Source organism: Nothoprocta perdicaria, unplaced genomic scaffold, assembly GCF_003342845.1.
Source record: "Nothoprocta perdicaria isolate Ctin4 unplaced genomic scaffold, notPer1 scaffold_270, whole genome shotgun sequence".
Taxonomy (NCBI): domain Eukaryota; kingdom Metazoa; phylum Chordata; class Aves; order Tinamiformes; family Tinamidae; genus Nothoprocta; species Nothoprocta perdicaria.
In genome coordinates, this window is record NW_020455500.1 from 137,932 (window position 1) to 155,032 (window position 17,101).

General features: G+C 48.6%; 1 protein-coding gene across 2 annotated transcripts in view; it reads right to left on the reverse strand.

The window, feature by feature from the left end:
• PLS3 (plastin 3) overlaps nt 1-12,936 on the reverse strand; it is a 35,100-nt gene extending 22,164 nt beyond the window's left edge. For both annotated transcript variants that reach the window (XM_026040897.1, XM_026040896.1), the window contains exon 1: nt 12,792-12,936. The gene's annotated coding sequence lies outside the window, so the exon portion shown is untranslated. The remainder of the gene's footprint in view (nt 1-12,791) is intronic.
• Between the last annotated feature and the right edge of the window lie 4,165 nt (nt 12,937-17,101).

A 17,101-nucleotide genomic window follows, 5' to 3' on the forward strand; every position in this document is an offset into this window, starting at 1 on the left:
AAAAAAAAGAAATCATGCTCGCCTCTCAGGAAATTCTTATTCTCATAGTAATTCTTCTTATTATTCTTGTGTAGTCCACCAAATAAAGCTTTATTTAAATTCCTGGCTGTGGAACAGAAAGAAAGTCATGCTCGTGTCTCAGGAAATTCTTATTCTCATAGTAATTCTTATTCTCCTGCAGCTCCCCCCAAAGGAGAGGATTAACCTTCTGCTTGCTCCATTTCTCTACCAAGGGAAACTTGAAAGGGGCCACCATGCCCATTTCCATAGGCTTTTCCATAGGYATGCTTGAAACACATCCCTCCATCTCTTAAAACTCTGCCCAAGAAAAGCCCAGCTCCTCAGGATGGTGTGAGAGGACCTTGGCCTATAGCCCAGCCTCCCGCAGCTGGAAAAAGCTCAAGTCAAGGCCAGGCTCAAACCTGTCTCAGCCACACGGGATGCTGCAGCCCCCACAGCGGCAGCTACAGCCTCCATTCTCATTGCTTCATAGGTGAAGTCACTGATATTCAACATTCAGTGATAAAGCAAGACGTGTTACTCATTCTTCTTAGTTCCCCACTTGTCCAGGCAGGGAAGTCAACCCAATTCCTAAATTAAAGATTCTTCCAGTCACAGCTTATTCAGTGCAAACAAGCTGCCACAAGCTAGACAGCCGAGCGTCAGACCATGGGGAGCTTCCTCTGCTCCTGGGGTTTGGGTAAGTTTTGTACAGCCTTTTTGCAAGAAAAAAGACATGATCGAACACCTTTGCAGACTGTTTCATCAGCTTGAGAGCAAATGGAGCCTTCCTGAAATTGCACGGCCAGGAGTGAAATGCCAGCAGCCTGTTGCTTCTGAAGGCCCGGAGAACATYGTGGCAAGAGCATGTTCTTAAATAGGAAACAAACCACTTCAAAACTAGAAACCATACCTTAAAACACGGAAATTATGTTTAAAAAGTTTCTTAAAAAAACAGGAACGCACCTAACAAACCACTTGCTGAGATCTACTGATACACAGAGAAAAATATTTTTCTGCCCTTTCCTCACTGCTAGACTCCTTGTTGAGGAGGTATTTAAAAGTAATGAAATCAAAATAGTCTGATTCAGAGCAAGATCACAATGCTGGATGGCAATAAATCAAAACTGTGGCATAGGTGTTCTAGCGGTTGTTGGAAGTAGAACAACTTCTGTCATTTCAACACTGACTTTTTCAGGAGAAAGTGGTGAATTTGGCCCCTTTCTCTCCTGACCAAAGGCAGAGCATTAATCTTCCTGATTAAGGTGAGAAGCCTGGAAGAGGAGTCACAAGCTGCTATGAGGTCCACCCTGCCAGCACTTTTCCCTTATAATTTTCCCTATATGGGGAAGAAAGGAGTGGAGGTGACAGCATCAGGCAAGCTCCACCTGGCCATTCCATGTGCTTAGACTGGCATTGACCGCTGCAAAGCGCCCCCGAGCAGCAGATTTTGAGGTCAAGCAGAATCACCCCGATGCAATATATTCAGTATAAACAATATCTATGATTCTATAATAGCCCCACGCGAACAAGCTGCACAAAGTTTGTTTTACAGGAAAAGGGCTTCGAGCCCAGCAGTCCAAGCTGTTCAGCCCAGCATGTTGTTCCAGGAGCTCATGTGCTCAAGAGATCTGGGCAGCTCCCCTTTGCAACCTGCAAGCTTAAGCAGTTCTGCTATTATATGAAGCCCCTGCACACTGAGGTTGGGAAAGATGGGCCAGACTGGGATTTCAGGAAGATCCACCCAGAGACTTCTCAGGAAAGCAAAAATACCCCATGATGGGAGCCACTGGTGGCTCTCACTCTCATGCTCTCTGTGAGTGCAGCTCCTTTAACCAGGTGCGCAGCTGAGTTCCCACTTAAACCACAGCTCAAGCTGAACTGTTCTGCAACAGAGGAAACCTGGACAGGCATTTGATATCAACCAAAACACCACAAACAAGCAACAATTCCAATAATTTCAGGATAAATCGCAAACAGGGCAAAGCAGAATATACAGACAATAAATACCTGTGAAATATGGAATTATCCTTAACAAAGTCCRCAACATTTGAGCCCTCCTGTAACCCACAGGAGAGGATATCACCTACTAGCACACACATGTGCATTAGTGAAGAACCTGGAAAACCCACGACCATCCTAAAAAGTAAAAATACTTGAACTGAGTCACTGCTCCCACTTTTTTTTTTTTCTAAATTACCTCAGCTAGGAAAGTGAGTCATCACCTGGGCATCATCTGGAAATGCAGCTCCAGCTGTTTAAGTTTTAAAAGAGGTACTAAAGAAAAAAAGAGGAAAAAAACACTAAAACGTGCGGTGTGCCAACTTCCTCAGGATGGTAAATATAACAAAAACCCCAAGCTGGATTTTTTATGCCCAGAATTGCAAATCTAGTTTTAAAGCAGCGAAGTTGGCTCAAAAAGCCCGTGGCGAGGGCAGGCGGCCGGGCACGGCTCTGAGTCACCAGCGGCCGGTTTCGGCAGCACGTTGGGTGTAACGGGCCCCATCCCCGCTGCTCCCATCATCGCTGGAGCTGCAGCCTCCCAGCAGACGCAGCGAGGTGGAAGCAACCCGTTGCTGAAAGCCCTCAGCCCTGTGCTCGGGAGCACGTCCCATGGCACCAGCCCACGTGCCCCACGTGGGCAAGTGCTAAGGCTCTGGAGAGGGCAAAACACATCTCACAAACCTTCTATCGAGACCCAAAGTGCCATGGGGAGAGTTGTTACAGGGTTGATAGCTGCTTTGGGGAAGAAAAGCTTCCCAGCTTTGGGAAGGGAAAGGATAACTCTCTTCTCTTGCCTCCAGATGCTGGGAAAGAGCAGCAGCCCCAAGGGGAGAAGATCCCCACAGCAGGGCTGGGCAACTAAAAGCCATCAACGCACAGATCTGCAGAACTACTGTTTCTCTTTCCTTTTCCCAGGTTAATTGCTGTACTTCAACAGCTAACAGTGATTACGGAAAGGCAAAGGGCATCTCCAGCCACTGCGGACCCAAGGCGATGCCTGGCCAAGCAGAGCACGTAGGGGTGGCATATCACAGAAAAGCACCTGGCAAAAACAGGACTGTCCACAGCCAGCTTTTGGGCAGCGTTAGCAGCACTTCACTTTACAAACATCTCCAAATGCAGCCGTGTTGATGCAACCTGCAATTACACCCAGAGCAAGAACAGCCTCCGCGCCAGTGGCGCTCGTGAGCACGTCATGCCGTGGCCAAGCCACGGCGGCTCCGTGGGCACTCCCATCCTGCTTCCTAGAGGTGCATGGGCAAATACGGCTTCCAAAATCGGGAGTTTTGGAGATGGTTTGGTAGGCCAGCTCATTTGCCTCTTCCTCCCTCCTGAAGGAAGCCCGTTAGGGAAGCACACCACTGCTAGGGAACAATTTCCACTGCTGGGAAGATCCTCTGGTGAGGCGAGAACTGCACCAGCATCGGGCTGCAAAATCATCCGGTCACTTGCATAAAGCCAAAGCCGCCTGCACAGMAGGCAAAGATGCAATATAAGGATCTATGGGATGTATACAAGAGAGAAGGAGCCAGACATTCTCTAGTCCCAGCCAGCAGTACCACAACGCACTAAYCATGTCCAAGACTCCGGTTTGCAATGCACCAGAATGAACCCAGCTCCGAAAGAGCAAAATCTCCCCRCGGGACAAGCCTGGGGCACGGATCCCTCCGGCCCAGCGTGGCACAAGGAGGCGGCTCCTCCTGGGCACCCGCTGCCAGGTTTCGCTGGGAGGCCGCGGTATCGCCTGCCCTCCAGACGTTGCCCAATGCAGAGCACGGCAGCTGCAGCAGCAGAGAGGGCGATCCCTGGAGAACAAGCACAGCTTGCAGGGAGGAAGGATCACCAAAAGCCACCCAAAAGCTACAGCCTTCACCTCCGCAGGGCGAGAGCCTTGCGGCTGAGCACCAAGTCCCACCACCCAGCAGAGGACAACTGTCACCTCCTAGACTCCAGCTTACCTGCCTGCTCCAGGACAGTCTTTCCTCCTCCCACTAGCAGGGCCGAGAGACCTTGTGCCAATGCTGGTCACAGCGCAATATTAAGTGATGAAACTCAAGGCGATGAACAAGCCCCTGGCATGGTGCCCCAGCCCATGCCGAGGGCTGGGCTACATCCAGCCCGAGGGACCCAGAAGTCAACCCAGGCCTGGCCATCCCGCTGCGACACCAGAGGAGGAGGAGCAGGAAGAGGAGAGCAGCCCCAGGGGTGACACCCAGGTCCCAGCCCCGGCCCCTTGCTGCAGGTCACCACTGCTGCCTGCAGAAGGGGAAGATGAGGATCAAGAAGCAGGAACACCAGGCTTTTTAAGGCAAACTTTCCACTGTACATCATCTGCCCTGCAGCACTGCACACAGGCATTGGTGAGCATTGCTTTTTGGGGTTTTTTTTTTTAACCATTTCATGGCAGTTCAGGGCAGCGAGGCCTTCAAGAGCTCCCCAGCCACAGCAGCACACSCAGCCAGGGCTGTTGTGTCTACGATGCCCGCAACTTCCCAGGCCGYGCTACCCAAGGCTGGCACGGCTGAGATAAGGAAGCAGTTCCGCTCAGCTTAAAGGCCCTCCTGCAGCCTGAGCCMCATCCTGTTTCATCCCTTACGAGCCTGGAGTCTCCAAGCTTCTCTCAACCCCCTTGCAGTCGCATCATGTAAGCTCAATGGTCTATCCTTTCCAAAAGAAACCCCACCGCTTTGCCAGCCACGGCTTGAGCACAATGGTGAGTGGTCAGTTGTCCCTACAGGACCTTGAGACCCTCAGTTACAGATTCTACCACGTGCCAGACTCTCCCCGCCTCCAGTTTTGTTCGCATCTCTTGTTTTAAAGAGAAGAGTTTTAACAGGAATTGCATCTGGGTAGACAGACACACTCTCCTCTGCACCTTTTAAAGCAAATTGAGGTTTTGGGAATTTCTTGGCTTCACCTCATGCCGCTGACTGACCACATTACGTGTTCCCTCAATGTGAGTGGCTATGGAAGGACTGGACAACCCAGGACCAAGCAGTTTGGACCTTAGCTCCTCAATTCATCCCTTGTCTTCAAGGAGAGTGATCTGTCCTTGCTAGATTTCCACCTTAAAAGAGAGCCCAGCAGCAGCAGGAAAGGAAGACATTAGCCAGGTTCATGCTTATTTAATAAAAATAAATTAATAAGCAAGCTGAAATAAGCATTAGGGGCCAAGATTTAGTCTGCATTTTAAAGACAAATCTTGCAAACTGGAGAACAGTGGTRGAGCCAGGCAGAGCTCTGCCAGTTCACCCATGCCCATGTCTGCGTGCGGGGGCATCTCCCGCCGCGCCGCTCGGTTCGTTAGGAAATCAGAGGCTCTGCTGATGTCAGCCGCAGGAAATGAGGCACCAGGAGACGAGGCCGGAAGCAGCCTTTATATTTAGGACTGAGTCACCCGCGTTATTAAATTCTGGAGGCACAAAGGTGGCTCTGGGGAGGGGAGACTTTGGGAGGAATGAAGGAAGACGCTTTTCCCTTGAGATTATCCAATGTCCAGGGCTTTTTTTTTTTAAATAGAAAGACTAAGGTGACCCGGGAACCACATGGTTGCTCCCTGAGGATACAGATGCTGGCAGCCGTATCTTTGGGGAATAAACTTCAGAATTATTTACAAAAGGTTCAGAAATCCTGTAAGATCAAGGTCTTATGGCATTCAGCAAAGCTAAAGAAATAAGGTTTTAAAAGATACCGAGAAATAGTCCTACTGCAGTCTATACTACCATACAAATTAGAGGAGCAAGCACTTGCACACGGACCATTTTCACACAAGTCTCCATTGGAAGATAAATTTCTTTTTCACTGAAGAAACAAGCTGCAGTTTGAGCAGCAGCAGCAATGGCTTTGCAAGGTTTACAGACAGCCTTTTCCACCTTTTCATGCCCTAAAGGACAGATACAGTTATCAAAGCCAAATACCGTACCTAGCGTGGATTTAGAAAGTCAACAGCAAACAAGCGTCATCTCTAATGCCAAACTCCATCAGTGACTTGACTACRGGAGCAGTCTATTAGATTACTAAGCAGAAAGTAAATTGTTGTACTGTTCAAAATAAGATTACAGCAGCAGAAAGGATGTGGCTCTCCAAATAAATCTCGAGTGCAGCAGGACTGGCAATTACGCCAAAGCAGCGGTTGAGGGCTGCTTAATAACATCTTCACCTCCACGCAASTAGAGGTGATGCCACTGCAGTTACAGGTGGCTCGGGCTTGCTGTGGACCAGGATCCTGCAGGATGACCCAGCCGGCTGCAGGGATGTGGGAGGTGGTAGGGGTGGCACGCAAGGCATCCATGGGGTGGTACCCCCTTCCTGGAAGCAGGTTTGCTGCTGGGGAAATTGAGGTGARCCCCAAAGGTGGAGTCCCAAGGTCACCCTGGGGAGCATCTCCAGGTGCAGCCCAGTGAGAAGGTCATTAAGGAGTCCATGGTGTCACAGCCAAGTGTCCTGCCAGGTGCCGGAGGTAGCCAAGAGCCAGCAGACATTAAGACTTTGGCACGTGGCTAGTGGTATTGTGCAAGTGGGTCTGTTAGTTCAGCTATTTTAGACTAACCACAGATCTCAAGAGACCTTGAAGTTTTCCTAGTATTCAGCTTGGAGCTGGATTTGTTAGCTGCCCCCAGAACTGCTCCTTTCATCCCAGACCCCAGCAGGAAAACTTCTGCCAGAGAGGTTAACTCTGCACTGCTCCAGTGGCCACAGGGTCCTTCACAGATGCTTGGGAAGATGAGAGTATTTGCAGGATATGTGCGAGTGCCAAGCGTGTTGCCGTAAAGTTCAATGCTTTACAAATTTATGCAAATAAAAAGCTTGTTTCACTGAATAACAAGACATAGACATCTCTGCAAAGCCCAGGAAATACTAGTTACGAGAAGGCAAAGAACATCTTTACTCCCCAGAAGGGAAGGGAAGATCTATCTGGCTGTGAGGAACAGTACGAGGCRCAACGTTGTCCAGACCAACAAGCTCCAAGCACCGATGGTCAGCACGAGCAGTGCATGTGAAAGGGCAGCGCGCTGCTATCTGCCGAGCTGTTTGCAACCCAATGATCAAAGCCCTGAGGTGAATTATTGACTGATGCCAGTCATAAAAGCTCTGGCACAGCCCCTGGTTTCAAGGCTGTTTGTACCTCATTGCAGGGTTGAGCCTTACCCCATTTCATGGGTTTACAAGACTTTTTATAGAGACATTTAAAGGAAAGAGAGCAAGAMGACAGCCCCAAACAGCCTTATACAACCTAGAAAGAAGGGCTATATGCCTCTCTGAGAAGACAGCAATGGGGAAGGAAGGCTGGGAGACCCTCCCATCATTGCCATAGGCTGGGAAGTACAATAACCATCCACCCAGGAGGAATTTCCAAGAGATTCAGAGCCATGCAAAATGCAAGTTTTTCAACAAGAAGTCTGAACACACTGCCTTTGCTACAGCATTTGGTTTGTATTAAACAGTGGCAAGAGCCCAGCTTGAAATTAGATCAACAAGAATGCTAAGGGGTGGGCAAGAACAGGGCAGAGGCAGGATTGCACTGGAACCTCCCATCCGCGTCCCCGAGGAAAGCTCAGTCCCAGCTTTGGCCAGACAGTGCAGAAAGGAGCAGGCTAAAGTTTAGGTCAGACATTTGGGCTGCTTAACTCAAAATATTTTCAGTTTTCAGAAGGGCCAGTTCCCCATCTCCTCTGTGCAGAAAACTGAATTCAACTGAAGTCAAGACTCAGAAATTTGCTTATTGCTCCCAGGAACACAGAGAAATGCACATGCATTTGCAGCTGTGCTGCTCTTTCTTCTTCATCCCCTTCCATCAAAGCATTGCTACCAGGGAATAAGTTCTTAAAAACAAGGATTAACCCCCTTCTCCCTAACTGTCTGCACAGAACCAAACCTAATAAGGCAACTTACAAAATCCTTGCAATCTGTTTTTGGAGGCAAAATGTTTTGTTCGGGATGCAGGAAGAAAACTGCAATATTGCTTCCCAACAGCTGAAGGCCAACACCTTATTCTGTGCTGGGTTAAGGAAACATTTAACTGCAGGATTTATGGTGGAACACATATGTGTGTGTATATATACACACACACACACACTCTGTTATTACACACTTTAAATATATACACACACACTTGCCCTCTGCTGCAGCGCTCCAGCTTCCCAACATTTGTAGCAGAAGACAAACACAGCTTTAACCCCAGAAAAAACAGCAGCGCAGTTTGAATATCAGCCTGCCCATCAGCATCCTGCAGCAGAGCCTCCGGCAGGGAGAGCATCCAAGCCTGTCCCTGGAACAACACTCGGCATCCTGGAATCTCGAAACCGCAGCCCTGCTCCAAACCCAAACAACMTCCCCACTCCCTTCCCGGCACATTAGCAGGAGTTAGCACGAGATTATGACGGCAGCRTAAACAAGGACCCAGGATTTATATTCCTTCAGATGTTCCTTAGATGGGGTCCTTAACACCAAGTCACTGAATGCCACCCAGCCACTGATGCCACCCAGCTGGCAGCTTCGCTGGCCTTCTCCATACCCCCCACGGAAGTTTTCAGCAGAAGGAGCCTGCTTTTCTTCTAGCAGAAGCCTCACTTATGTTGTTATAGTGCTTTCAGCAGCTGACATCGAGACCCAGTYATAAATTCTTCATAAGCAGGAGTCAAGCTGCAAACCCTTTGCACCAGGAAAATGCATTTAAACCTGCAGCACCACTGGGCAAAGACCAACACAAATAGGAGGGGAAAAAAAAACCCACAAAAAACACTATCACCCAATCAAATTTATGAAAAACAAGACATATTGCAACAAATACAGGAACTCCAACCCCTAATTTCCCTTTAGGAGCTAGCAGGTATACCAGCAGTAGGACGCTGTTGCAAAGCAGGAAGTCTCAGTTCTCCGCTCAGTTTCCACACACCCTGCATTGCTTGTAGCCATTATTTCTGCCACTGACAATTCGCATTGTTCCGTGGCACTTTGAGCATGCAAAGTCAAGATAACATATAGTCAAGATAGTATAAAAAAATGGGCATAGGGAGGTGGAAAAAAAGAAAAAAAAGAAAAAGAAAAAATAAGGCACACATCACAGGGCTGTAACTGCAATTTTCCAATGCAACATGCAGGGAAGAACATGGAAATGGGTCACACTGACGGCAAAATCCTGTATTGCTAAGAACTCCCTGCATATCACCTTTTGTCTATCCAGAAAGGATGCAAGTTTGTTATCCACTGTTTCCAATCTGCATTTTAAAGACCTAGGGCACTCAGCTTTGAAGAGCTCTTATTTAATACCTAACATATTGGCAAAGAAACAGTACCATACATGTAAGTTTGCTACAGCATCATCTGCTTTCCTATTTTCCTTCTAGTATCAAAATACTTTTCATATGTTTGTCTTCACAGAGGATTAAAAAGAGAGAGAGATGGAAGACAAAAGGAATTTCTTTTAACCTTCATTTCCCCCTGCCTCAAAAAAGAGGCTATAATTCAGTTGGAATGTCCCTAGAAGCGTGTAATTAATTATTTTCTTCTCAAAGCAAGACAGTCCCGTCCCCCCATCATCTGGAGCCAGGCAACAGAAGCAGTTTTATCAAACCAAACTCAGACATGAGCTGCACTGATGGGAACCAGGTCCCGGGCAGCACTACCTACTGCATTGTAGAGCAAAACACCCTCTGCTCCTGTGCCAGCACCCACTAACATCACCTTGAACCACAGCCTCCATCGGTACCTAAAGCTGGAAAATTGAGAGTTAGAGAAACGTCGAAGGCTCTGCACCTAGATTTTGGGAGGGAAGTAAAAGAATTCCTTTCTAGCTCCCTTCTAAAGCCAGTTTTAGGATTGTCTTCCAAAGCTGTTAAAAAAAGAACAAATTTCCTATTTTGAAACTTTTTGTCCTGTAGTCTAGAAGACCCATAATAGGTCCACAACAGCATCCACAAAATTTGAGGACAAAAAAGGCATTTCAGAAAGACATTTGGCCAACAAGGCCAAGAGAACCACTSCCAGCACATGAAGCCCAGATCAGAACTAGTCATGATACGGGCCAAGCCTGTCTGCTCTGCCCTCACAGTCATTTATTTAGATCTGATCCCCAATCCCAAACAGCCTTAGAGGACTCCAGCAAACTTCAAGGCCCTTTTTCCAAGGCAATGGGGCCRCACTTGCCCATCGCAGATGGCTTGCAGGCCATCACCTTCCCCTTGAGCAGAAGATAGGAGCTGGTGAGCCGCCAGCATTCTYCATTCCTCTATAAAACAAGTCATTGCCTCACACAAACATGGCCAAAGACAAGAGAAAGCAAAATAAAAGGAGAAAAATAAATCCACAAGTGGGATTTGCAAGACAGAACAGATGCCCAAGGCAAGGAGCAGCTCATCTCTCCCCTACCCTACGCAGGGCCAACCACTGACTCGCCCACAGAGTCTTGGCTTTGAGGCTTGCCTTTTCTAACAGGCAGTGGGGAGATGAGATCACCACAGCAGACAGTGGCCAACCCCTTCCTTGATTTGTTTTTTCCCTTTAAAAGAAAGGGGAAGAAGTATGTGCCTCAAATGTGGACAGATGAGGCCGAGGGGAGGGCTCTGGGGAAGGACAAGTCTCCCAACCCTTGTGACTCTGCCTGATTTGGGACATACTTCAGCTGGCAGCAGCAGCTCCCCATCCAGGAGCCCGTTCTGATCCCAAAGTCCCCCAGACTCCCTCCTCTGCCCCTTAGGAGAACAGAGCCTCAGGGGCCTCCTGAAACCCACAGGAAACCCTCCCTTTGCCCCAAGACGTTACCCTAAAGGAAGCAAAATAAAAACCTCTGCTTGAAAAGTACAGAGCTAATGAAGTTTAACAGCTTGTGCCAACGTTTCCGTAATAGCAGCTTCGGTTGAAGCAAAAATTCACAGAAGAAAAAGGGACTCAACTGCATCCTGCTCCCAGAGGCTCAGCAATCCAMATCCATTCACCTCTCCATCCTTGTCCAGCCAACTCTCCCTGCTAGCAGAAGACAGACCACCAGCTCTGCTCAAGCATCTCAGGGTCTGTGGTCACCAGCCTCCAGTTTTAAACTCCGCTAGGCCCTGCAAGAAGCAGAGCTAAAATTTGAACCAAGTCTCTATGAGAAGTACATGGCTGGCAGCCAGACACTTGGCTAGACACCATCCTGACACGGGTCAACTTAGACCTTTCTGCTGAATCTGCAATAAATGTATTTTTTTGAGGCATTTTACAGCTGAAGGGCTTCCTAGGGCTGCCAGTGCCCCAGAAGCCATCCAAGCCATGAACACGTTGCACACAGCCTGCTGAGAAAAAAGGCTATTTTTAATCCAAGCCTACATAGGGTGGAGTTCAGGCTCCAACCAGGCTAAAAAGCCACTATAATCCACAAGACCAACGTCTGGCAACCTTTGCTTGCAGGCTGATGTCTGTTCTATTTAGGGGATGGGAGGGGTTTAAAGGGGGAAAAACACAAATTAAAAAACAAAGGAGGCTATGAAAAGTGAATAGAGGGAAGGGCCACACTTATCCTGTGGGTTTTCTTCTAAAGAAAAGTGCTCTAAAAGAATGAAGATCAGAATACTTTATTTTCTACTTCCTAGAGTGGTTTCTAAGGTATCATTTACCACCTGGGCTCAGAAGGGAACGGCACAGCCCCAGCACACCCATGCTGCAGAGAAGAGCTTCTCCATCAGCAGGGCACGGACACCCGAAGACAAGGCAGAGAAATAGAAACCAACCACAGATGTGCACCAGGATGCCCAACGAGAAGGTTTCCTATGTGTCTGACCGATACAGCTGCTGCTGGGACACCTTTCTCTTTGACACAGCTGCAAAAGATGAGCTGGGTAGTATTCAAAGCAAAGCCAGAGCGACCYAAGGACTAGGTGATAAGGAAAATTCATTGTTATGGTTTACGACAAATGAGCTCCCCTTAAGGAGCAGAGATGTGTGGTGTGCTCTCAGTATTTAAATGGCCTTGATCACACAGACGTCCTACACAAACAGACCTGCAGGTTTTATTCGTTACAGACACAGCCCAACAACTCATTAGGCTAAGGACATTTAACCCAACGCAGTCTTACTTCACCCCGTTATCCTCACTTTCCTAGCAGGACACAGAGGGATTGTCTAGAGGAGGACACCGTTTCTCTCKGCATCTTTGGATGCTCCTTTAGCATCCGCTCATGAACTGAAAAGCACGTGCATAGTCCTCTGCATTCAAGAGGAATCAGCATCTCTAGCAGCCCTTCTCTGCTTGACCCCAGCCAGATTTTTAACTACATTACAGACGGCTGCAATAATTTATTCCACCGGCAGAAGTAAAAAGAGCAGAATGGAAGGGACAGTACATGGAGGTAAGTGCCCTGCTGCTAATTTTTCCCTACCCTGAGCTTACTTGACTTGCTTAGCCACACTCGTGATTCAGCTCCCCTGGAAAACTGAATATTTAGTGGAAAAGGGATTACTTATGAGCAGTCAGATTCCCAAGARGAGGAACAAAGCTGAGGGCCAGCAATGATGTACCACAAGCACCATATCATTTCAGTCAAGGGTCACCTGGGCTGGAAAAAAAAGTCTAAGTCTAAACTAAGCAGCACAATAAACTTCAACGCAGATTTCAGGAGCATAACAGCAAAACGAGGTGCTGAACAGCACTAGTACACTAGTCACACGTTCATGTCTTCCATCTCTCCTTCCCCTCCTCTCCAGCCATAACCGATACCTTCCCACCTCCTATACACGCACTCACTTCCCAACCCAAGTGAACAGCAAACTGTTCTCAGCTTTAAAAAGAATAAAGCAAAAAATAAAAGGCTTACTTCAAAACATCAGCAATTAGGCGTCCTGCAGAGACACTACACCTTATCTTCTCTTGAAGATCACAGTAAGAGTCTGTCTTCAGGAGGATGCAGCAGGGGCTCTCAGGAGCATCTGTGAGCTGTCAGTCTCTTTACAGGAACAAAAACCTACTGAAGAGGCAGGAAAAACAGCTGTGAGTATTTGAGGAGGAAATGAGACGAGGAGACTGCTTAGAAGCATATGGTCCATATGGATTGACGTGAGCAGTCGTCAGCAGACCTAACCAAAAGTTCTCATTTCAGACAGTTGTCCTGCTTCCCACATCCTCCACCGTGTGCCAAACTGATAATCACATCTTCCCTATCAATTCCCAAGCGCCTGTGGCACGTGGACCGCAGTACCACACTGGGACAACACGAGCTTCACAGGAGGAGCCGACTTCCTCTGCAGGGAGCATCCAAAGCATCCCACAACACCCCAGATCCCAACCGACACACACGGTAGGAGACCCAGGACAGCCCCCCAGCCAGAGACACCCAAGGCAGCAGCCACCCTCATGACTCAGAGCTGCTGAAAGGCGGAGGTCTGATTACACCAAGATAGACTAACAGGAGCTAACGAGCAAAACAAGCAAAATAGAAAGAGAAGCTCTGCATGAGCACTTCCCACCGATAAGCACTCTCCTGGTGACATGGAGGCTTAATTTTTCATCGTTATGTCACCCACAAACCCAACGACAAAGCTTATTTTGAGTAGGCCAAGAGTTCAACAGCAAAACACTAATTGAAGCACTAATTGGCAGGCAAGCAYATGCAGTACAGCTCTGCTATGACATCAAAGCAGGCCAGACAGGATGGACTTGTCATTCATCTCATTTAAAACATATTACCAAAATGCCACACAATTACAGAGTCCCAAGATAGTGTCTRATTCCACAGAGACCAAGCAAAGAGGTCATGCACCATACTGGGCACTAACCACCAGCATCCTGGCCTGGAGGGGACCAAAGAGGTCCCCACCCCTCTAATGGCAACAGACCCATGAGAAGATGGAGGCAAAGCAGGTAGCTCTGCATTCATAATATCCACTATTAATGGCTGTGATATTGTCCGTGCCTGCTACAAGAAAGGGCTCAGAGACATCAACCCCACAACCAATAACTCCTCTGGATTGAGCAGCAGAGTATTAACAGAGGACAGATCCTCTCCTCCTGTCCCAATCTCCCAGCCTTTAGGGTGGAGACTTCCATTTCCCTGCTCCATTGGTTCATTGGGTTTCATGATTAGCCAGTACGAGAGGGCAGTTTGCTCTTTACACAGCTGAAGGATCTCACAGAGGACACTACACCCTGTTACAAGGAGACTCRCTCAACACCAGGAGAGCTCCTGACTGCACAAAGTGCCACACCTGGGATCTCCAGCCAGCTCAGGAGCCCCATCCTTCAGCTGGAGTCAAACCACCCCTCTGAGCATCCCTCCCAAGGGTGGACATCATTCACACCTCCTGATGAGCCTGTTGGTGTGACAAGCTAGAGGAGGCTAAGAATAGAGCACCACATGGCACCAAGGCAGCTGAGGTGGCAGGTGGGGGGACAACCAAGAGGGGCTTTGCTAGCAGCTGGGATCCCCTAACAAATGGGACAACGTGGCAGTACCACAAAGCCAGTTGCTGCTCAAACGGAGGAAAATTAAACCTGCCCAAAAAGAGCTTCCTGGGCGAGTTCATATGGGACAACAGGAGCACGCACACTGGTGCAGGAGGGCTGGTATAAGCAGGACTCTTTGGAATTATCCAGGTCTCCACCACAGGCAAAACCTTATGTAAAGGAAGAACATCCAGGACAAGAAACACCRGTGAGCACCGACAGAACAAGCCTGACCATCACCTACAACTTCAGCATTATGCACAAGCTGGCAGGATCCATCTCTCGCCTTTCTAGAGCAGAGTACAGTTGTGCTTTACTCTTACAGACCAAGGAGCAAGAAACCAAGACAGCAGCTGTGCTAAATGTTGGTGTTTCTTTACAAAGCACCCTCTATTCACTGCGTACACACCATGCATACCATGCAGCTTAGTCCTCCTGGTGTGGACACACACCTGGCAGGAACACAGCACACACAAGCACGGCACAAATGCATTCCTTGTCGAGGCAAATCCTAGTCCAGCCCATGAAAGGAGCCATCACTGATTAAATTGCACCTAGGAATTCAAGTCTTCTGTGCATWGGCCAGCTCCATGACATCAAAGGTCTCTCCCAAACATCTTAGGCTTGGGGAACCCACTCAACTAGACCCCGAGCTACATGACACAAGCACCATCAATGCACCACCTTGCAGTAGGACACGGGATCCCCTGAAGGGCACCTGCATCTCTCCTTGATTCAAGGCACTCTCTGCTAATCCCCTGCCATCCAATACAGTCAACAACGGCAGCACGCGCCGATGCATCCCGCAACCCAAGCCTGCGGAGCAGAGCCTCTAACAGAGGCGCATTCATGGGGAACGGTCACATGCCGGAGAACGATGACCACAGCTCCATTAGTAACCGTCAGCTGAGCTGCTCCTGCTCAAGCCACCTCCAGGACGGGCTGGCAGCATCACCCAACCGCAGCAAGCGGGTGTCAGAGCTAAGCACCCAGGTGCCGGGCAACACCAGGTACCTTGGGGCTGCAAGGGGATTTAGCGCTGCAAAAGCAAAAAAGCTCACGTTGCATTGGAGCAAGTCGCTAGGATGATCACGGGGTGAAGAGTCCCCCCGGGCACCACCCGCAATGCTCACACACAGGGTTCACCCGTGAGCAAGTCACAACAAATGCAAACACAGTTGCTTCTGCAATAATCCTATTCCCAAAGTGTCAACAGCAACATATGTGCAAAGATGACAACAACAGATGCCTCTCGGAGTACTTGGGGAGCCAGGGAAGGCAGAGAGAGCAAGGGGATACTGTGCCACTCATTAAAGCAGCTTAACAAAACCTGATTTAATACATCCTTGTGTCACCCTTCTTAAAATATTTGGTCTTATTTATGCAGTCAACTCAAAATAAACATATTCAGGATATTCTGCTCTGCTTATGTATTAAGATTATTGAATGGACTTACTTCCAGTTCTGCATTTGACTCTACCTTGCACACAGATATAGCAGAAGCAGTTTCTGGATTTATGCTTGTTTTTTCCCCATGCAATTAGTAGCTCCCTCTGACTGCTGCACGAGCTCAGTGTCCACAGAGCACGGCCTCACACACCGCAGTGCTTAGCACACAAAGGTCAGAAATTTGTTCAGATATTAAAGCCTCAGTCTGAGGTTGTTGCTAATATTAGTTGGAACGGAGAAGTTAAGAATAGTTAAAAATTAATATCCGTTGTTGCACCATCCCGGTTGATAACCTGTCACGCGCCCAGCAGACGGCCCCGAGCCCGGCGCTGCCTTTTCCAAACTGGCACCCAGCACCCACCGAAGCACAAAAGCCACATGCAAAGCCTGAATATCGTTAATTCAAGCATGTTTCTTCTGCTGTTTATTGCTGCTCTGGGCTGCACCGAGATAAAACCGAGCGYCAGCCAAACAAAACAAAGTTCACCGCGCGCCTCGGCCTCGCTGCAGGACAGCGATGCTGCGCGAGCGATCGCAGCGTGCTGCGCTTCCCATGCCGCCTTCCCGCCTCCRCGTCCCTGCCAACCCCACCACTTGTCGGCCAAAAGCTCTTAACCGTTTTTCTTAACCAAAAGCTCTTCGATGCCCGAAGCCGGGCGCGCCGCGGGAAGCAGAGCCACGTGCCGCAGGGCGCCGCGTGCAACGCRGCCCGCGCTGCAAAACCACACACAGGCCAGCGCCGCTCGCCCRGCGCTTCCCTCGCCGCAGGCGGTTTGCTCGCAAGACCCTTTTCTTCCCTCTAAGGACAGAGTCCTACATCTCAAGAGAGGCACTCAGCACTTGGAAAGGAAGCAGAGATGCACGAGGTAGCAAATTGTTCCCATTCTGAAGTAAAACACAGAACTAAGAAGGGGTCTTTTTGTCTTTTACGTGGCCTCTGCTATATTTTTCCTATTTATTTCCTTCCCATTTCTCATATTTCTCATTTCCTTCTCCTGAGGAAAGGAGATTGCCCAGATCATGGAGAGGGAATACTTGGGCAGCTTCACCATATAAACCATTAGCAGCTGAAACCCAACACACCCTTAAGTACAAAACGAGGATGTCCTAAGTGAGCAACTAAGTGCATTTCTACTAATTAGATAACGACTAGCACCTCTGATGAAGAAATGGATTAAATAGTTTAAAAAAAATCAAAGGCACTTGCTCCCCTCTAACTCACAGCCAATCACATAT